Source organism: Schistocerca americana, chromosome X (genome assembly GCF_021461395.2).
Source record: "Schistocerca americana isolate TAMUIC-IGC-003095 chromosome X, iqSchAmer2.1, whole genome shotgun sequence".
NCBI lineage: Eukaryota > Metazoa > Arthropoda > Insecta > Orthoptera > Acrididae > Schistocerca > Schistocerca americana.
Genome location: NC_060130.1, coordinates 359,509,940 through 359,516,764, shown reverse-complemented (window position 1 = coordinate 359,516,764; position 6,825 = coordinate 359,509,940).

Below are 6,825 nucleotides of genomic sequence, written 5' to 3'. Positions count from 1 at the left end.
CCATTACTTGTAAACACAGCCCACACAATTATGGAGCCACCACCAGGTTGCACAGTGCGTTGATGACAACTTGGGTCCAAGGCCTTGTTGTGTCTGCGCCACGCTCGAACCCTACCATAAACTCTTACCTGTTAAATCGGGTCTCATTTGATTAGACGACCGTTTTATACTCGTCTCGGCTCTTACAAATATGGTCACTAGACCGGATAGGCGCTGCAGTCCTATTAGCAAAAGCACTCGCGCTGATCGTCTGCACCCGTCGTTCATTAACGACAAATTTCGGAGCACTGTCATAACAGATACTTTCAACATACGACCCATATTCATTTCTGTGATTATTGGACACAGTGTTGGTTGTCTGTCAGCAGTGACAACTCTACGCAAATTCCGCTGCTCTCTGTCCTTAAGTGAAGGTCGTCACCTACTGCGTCGTCCTTAATGAGATGTAAAACTTGAAATTATTTATTCTCGGCACGCTCTTGACACTGTGTTTCACAATACTGAATTCCCTAACAATTTCCGAAATGGAATGTCGCATGCGTCTCGCTCTGACTACGACTTCACGTTCCAAGTCTGTTAAGACTCGTCATATGGCCATAATCAAATGCTTCAAATGGCTCTGAGCACTATGGGACTTAACTTCTAAGGTCATCAGGTTCCTAGAACTTAGAACTACTTAAACCTAACTAACCTAAGGACATCACACACATCCATGCCCGAGGCAGAATTCGAACCTGCGACCGTAGCGGTCGCGCGGTTCCAGACTGTAGCGCCTTTAACCGCTTGGCCACCCCGGCCGGTGGCCATAATCATGTTGTATATATTTTCACATGAATCACGTAAGTACAAATGAGTGTTCTGTCAATGCACTGTCATTTTATATCTTGTGTACGCTGTACTGGCGACATTCGTGAGTGTGCATATCGCTATATCATGACTTCTGACACTTCAGAGTATGATGTAGTACGTTTCGAACACAGTTTCTGCCAGTCATTATGATTGGTCGATTAGTTTGTGCAATTGAAGTGAGCAGACTGCTATGGTCATCGGTCCCTCTTTCCAAAATTTCAAACACCCACACAGAATAAAAGCGAAGTATAGGAAACACGACAGGCGACACAGGACAAGGAAGACTTAGACAGATACCAGACAAAGGGAAATAAAATCACACTGAGTGTGACAGTGGTTGACCGACCATGGAGACAAAAAAAGGAAAAGCCAACAACCGAGAAACACACGAAAAACTCAGTCTAAAATCTTAGGCCAAAGGCCCAACTCAACACAAAAAAAGTCAAACACTTATATTGAGTGATAAAAGCCCCTGCCCGATTAAAACGCAAAACTAAGCCTGCCATGGCGGTGTCATCTGTTAAAAGGGCAGGGAGCGCATCAGGCAGCGCAAATGTCTGCCTGAGAACAGCTAAACGGGGATAGGCCAACAAAATGTGGACCACTTGTTTGGCCAGGCGTCAACATGTTCATTGACCGGGAGCCCAACATGACCAGGGGTCCACACAAAGACCACAGAGCGGCTGCAACGGGCAAGAGTGTCGAGTGGCTCCTGGACAGCCATCACCAGACGAGAGCGAGGGAAGCACTGGTCGATAGCTTGTAAACTGCTCAGGGAGTCGCTACAGATAACGAAGGACTCACCTGAGCAGGAGCGGATATAATATAGGGCACGAGAGATGGCGACCAGCTCAGCAGTGAAAACGCTGCAGCGAGCAATCAATGAGCATTGTTCGCAATGGCCCCTAGAGTGAAAGCATAACCGACACGACCAGCAACCAGCGAACTGTTAGTGTAAAGAACGCCAGAGCCCTGATACGTGGCAAGGATGGAAAGAAAGCGGCGGCAGAAGGCCTCCAGAGAGTGTGAGTCCTTCGGACCCTGTGCCAATTCAAGCCGAAGGCAAGGCCGGGGCACACACCACGGAGGTGTACGCAGGGGGGCCCGGAAAGGATGTGGAAGAGGGAAAACACCAAGAGCAGAGAGAAGCTCTCTGACGCGGACCGCGATCGTACAACCCTACCGGGGCCGACGTTCTGGGAGATGGACGACCGACTGAGGGAATGGGAGACGATAATTAGGATGCCTGGGTAACCTGCAAACATGTGTTGCATATGCGGCCAGTAAACGTTGGCGCTGGGACTGCAGTGGAGGGACAGCTGCCTCCACAAGTATGCTGTTCATAGGGCTGACCTGGAAAGCACCAGTGGCAAGTCGGATCCAGCTGTGAAGGATTGGTTCCAGCACCCTCAAAGCAGAAGAGGATGCTGACCCATAATCCAGGCTCCCATAATCCAGACGGGACTGGATTAACGCCTGGTAGAGCCGTAAGAGGGTAGATCGGTCGGCGCCTCAGCTGGTGTGGCTCAAGCATCGCAGAGCTTTAAGATGCCGCCAACACATCTGTTTAAGCTGCGGAATATGTGGGAGCCAAGTCAACCAGGCATCAAAAACCACACCCAGAAACCGATGTGTCTCTACCACAGCAAGAGGTTCGCCATCAAGGTAAAGCTGCGGCTCAGGGTGAACAGTGCGTCGCCAGCACAAATGCATAACGCAGGCCTTGGTGGCCGAAAACTGGAAGAGATGCGCTACAGCCCAAGACTGCGCCTTGCGGATAGCGCCCTGCAGCACACGTTCAGCAGCTGCAATGCCAATGGAGCTATAGTAGAGGCAGAAGTCGTCAGCATTCAAGGAAGCTGAGACAGACGTTCCCACCACCGCAGCGAAGCCATTAATAGCAATTAAAAACAGGCAGACACTTGAGACAGATCCCTGTGGTACCCCGTTCTTCTGAACTCTGGGAGAAGTATGGGAGGCCGCGACTTGCACGCGGTAGGTACGATGCGACAGAATGTTTCGTATGAAAATCAGCAGCGGACCCCTAAGACTCCATCCATGAAGAGTAGAGAGGATGTGATGGCGCCATGTCGCATTGTACGCCTTCCACATGTCAAAAAAGACAGCGACAAGGTGCTGACGGTGGGCAAAGGCCGTTCGGATGGCTGACTCCAGGCTTACCAGATCATCGGCGGCAGAGCGGCCGTTACGCAACCCACCCTGAGACAGAGCCAGAAGGCCCCAAGACTCGAGTACCCAACTCAACCGCTGGCTCACCATGCTTTCGAGCAACTTGCAAAGGACGTTGGTGAGGCTAATGGGGCGATATCTGTCCACCTCCAATGGGTTCTTGCCAGGTTTCAAAACGGGGATAACAATGCTTTCCCGCCATTGCGACGGAAACTCACCTTCGACCCAGATACGGTTGTAAAGGTGGAGGAGGCGTCACTGGCAGTCCACTGAGAGGTGTTTCTGCATCTGACAGTAGATCCCATCTTGCCTGGGAGCTGTATCAGGGCAAGTGGCTAGGGCACTGTAGAATTCTCACACACTGAATTGAACAATGTAGGATTCAGGATGCCGGGTGTGAAATGAAAGGCTCCGACGTTACAACCGCTCTTTAATGGAGCGGAAGGCCAGTGGGTAATTCACAGAAGCGGAACTGAGAGCAAAATGGTCTGCTAACCGGTTTGCAATTATGTCAGAGTCAGTACAAACTGCTCCATTCAGTCAGAGTGCAGGGACACTGACAGTGGTCCGATAGCCATAGAGGCGCCTAATCTTGGCCCAAAACTGCGATGGAGAGATATGGAGGCCAACGGTGGAGACATACCGTTCCCAGCACTCCTGCTTGTGTTGGTGAATGATGCGGCGGGCCCGCGCGCGGATACGTTTAAAGGCGATGAGGTTTTCTAGTGAAGGGTGCTGCTTGTGACGCTCGAGAGCCCGCCTGCGATAGTTAATCGCCTCGGCGATCGCAGGCGACCACCAAGGCACAGTCCTCCGCCGAGGGGACCCAGAAGAACGGGGAATGACAGATTCTGCGGCAGTGACGATGCTGGTGGTGACCGACTGAACCACCGCATCAATGGCTTCATTAGAAAGAGCCTCAATAGCGGCAGTGGAGGAGAACAAGTCCCAGTTAGCCTTATTCATAGCCCATCTGCAAGGGCGCCCAGAAGAGTGACGCTGTGGCAGTAACAGAGAGATCAGGAAGTGGTCACTACCACACAGGTCGTCATGCACACTCCATTGGAAAGACAGTAAGAGGCTAGGGCCGCAGATCGAAATGTCGATGGCGGAGTATGTGCCATGCGCCACACTGAAATAAGTGAAAGCACCATCATTTAAAATGGATAGGTCGAGCTATGTCAATACATTCTCAACGGTGGCGCCTCGACCTGTTGCCACTGACCCACCCCATAAAGGGTTATGGGCGTTGAAGTCACCCAGTAACAGGAAAGGTGGCGGAAATTGGGCTATCAGCACAGCCAGGACATGCTGCGGGACATCACCATCAGGTGGAAGATAGAGACTACAGACAGTAACAGCCTGTGGCGTCCACACCCGAATAGCGACAGCCTCTAAAGGTGTTTGTAGAGGGACAAACTCGCTGTGAAGGGAGTGAAGGACATAGATGCAGAAGCCACGAGATACCCTTTCATAAGCTGCCTGGTTCCAATAATAACTTCGATAGCCACGGAGGGCGGGGGTTCGCATTGCCGGAAACCAAGTTTCTTGAAGAGCAATGCAGAGGAAAGCGTGGAGGCTGAGAAGTTGTCTGAGCTCAGCAAGATGGTGGAAGAAACCGCTGCAGTTCCACTGGAGTAAGATATTGTCCATGGCTGACAAAGGCGTGAAGGGACTGGGGAGGTAGATTACGCCGCTGGGTCACCTGCTGCCACCGATTGAGCACCTGAGCGAGTGCTATCCATTGTGTCTGAGGGACCGGCGATATCGAGGTCCTCAGCGGACAACAGGGTCTCCACCTCATCTTCAGACGCAGAGCTCGAAGGTTGCGGTGGTGTGGGTGCCACCGCAATTTCCTTGGCCTTAGAGATCATCCTCTAGGATTTATCATGCTGCTCCTTGTGTTTCACTGGCTGGGAGGGGTTCACCGATCAGACTCCAGGACAGAGGAGGATCACGAAGCCCCACGACCAGCTGGTTGTGGGCATTTATGCCACTGTCGGCGTCAGCCTTCCCGCTTGTGGGAGCAAGGGAAGGGAGGGACCAAAGGGTCCCCTTGCGAACGAGAGAAGCCGAAGAAGGTGGACGATTCTCTGGCTTATAAGCGGGGACGGATATCCCCGATGTGTGTGTGTGTGGGGGGGGGGGGAGGGGGGGGAGGGTGTCGCTCCCAAGGTAAGTGGCGCAGGAGCAACAGGGGCAATGGTGCTCCCTATGGGCAAGGGGGCATGTGTTGTACTGTTTGGCGATCCAACTGGAATTCGCGGAACAGATGGGTCTAGTACATTTGTCGTTGCAGCGGCATATGAGGCAGTCATTCGCACAGGATGCAGTCGTTCATATTTCCTCTTGGCCTCAGTATAGGTCAGTGGGTCCAGGGTTTTATATTCCATGATTTTGCGCTCTTTCTGTAAGATGCTGCAGTCTGGCGAGCAAGGTGAATGATGCTCTCCCCAGTTGACACAGATGGGAGGCGGGGCACATGGAGTATTAGGATGTGATGGGCGTCTGCAATCTCGACATGTGAGGCTGGAAGTACAGCGGGAAGGCATATGGCCAAACTTCCAGCACTTAAACCACCGCATTAAGGGAGGGATAGAGGGCTTGACATCACACCAGTAGACCACCATCTTGACCTTCCAGGTAAAGTTTCACCCTTGAAGGCCAATATGAAGGCACCGGTAGAAACCTAATGATCCCTCTGACACCAATTAACGCGCCAGGCGAAATGAACACCTCGATGCTTTAAGTTGGCATGCAGTTCCTCATCAGACTGCAAAAGTAGGTCCCTATGGAAAATAAAACCCTGGACCATATTTAGACTCTTATGTGGTGTGATAGTAACGTTAACATCCCCCAACTTGTCACAAGCAAGTAACCCTCGTGACTGGACAGAGGATGCCGTTTTTATCAAAACTGACCCAGAGCGCATTTTGGACAAGCCCTCCACCTCCCCGAACTTGTCCTCTAAATGCTCTACGAAGAACTGAGGCCTTGTGGACATGAAAGACTCTCCATCAGCTCTTGTACAAACTAGGAACCGGGGCGAATAACTGTCACCGCCATCCTGAAACTTATACTCCTCCCATGGTGTAGCCAGGGAGGGGAACGTGTTTGGATAGTATTTCTGAGCATTAAATTGAACCCAAGAACGCTTAGAGACTGCTGGCGGCTGGCCCTCAACGAGAGACGATGTACCACGCTTCATTGCTGGTCATCCACACTGATGCCACCCACTCCGACCAAGGGCCCTCCCCACGGGCGCCACCCAGCCGCAGCAAGGGCCACCTGGCAGTGTGGCCATTACCGAGAGTCCCAATGCTCCAGGGAGATAGGCACCTACTCCTTGGCGTACGTGGGGACTTAACGGCCAGGCATCAGCACAGCGATCTCTGTGTTGTCAGGGGTGTACAATCAACAGGATACATGGCGGCCCCACCATAATGGACTGGCTACCATGCTGGATCATAGGTGTAAAAATGTCCAAGGTCGTCGTCTCAGCAAAAAGCAACACTGCACAGTGCAAAGTGTTAATCACACCCAGGAACGTATCCTAGCCCAAGAGCGGGACACCATTGTGACGACGAGAAAGCCGGCTAAGGGTCTCAACGCACGACGGATACAGTGCACCATGTAAGGTGCCGTTCCCCAAATGGCTCGCTCTTCGGAAGAATTTAGAAAGATGAAGGTCAAACCCTAATGGGGACCATCACATTATAGGCCGAGACACTTGAGACTCCTTTTAGTCGCCTCTTACGACAGGCAGGAATACCGCGGGAATATTCT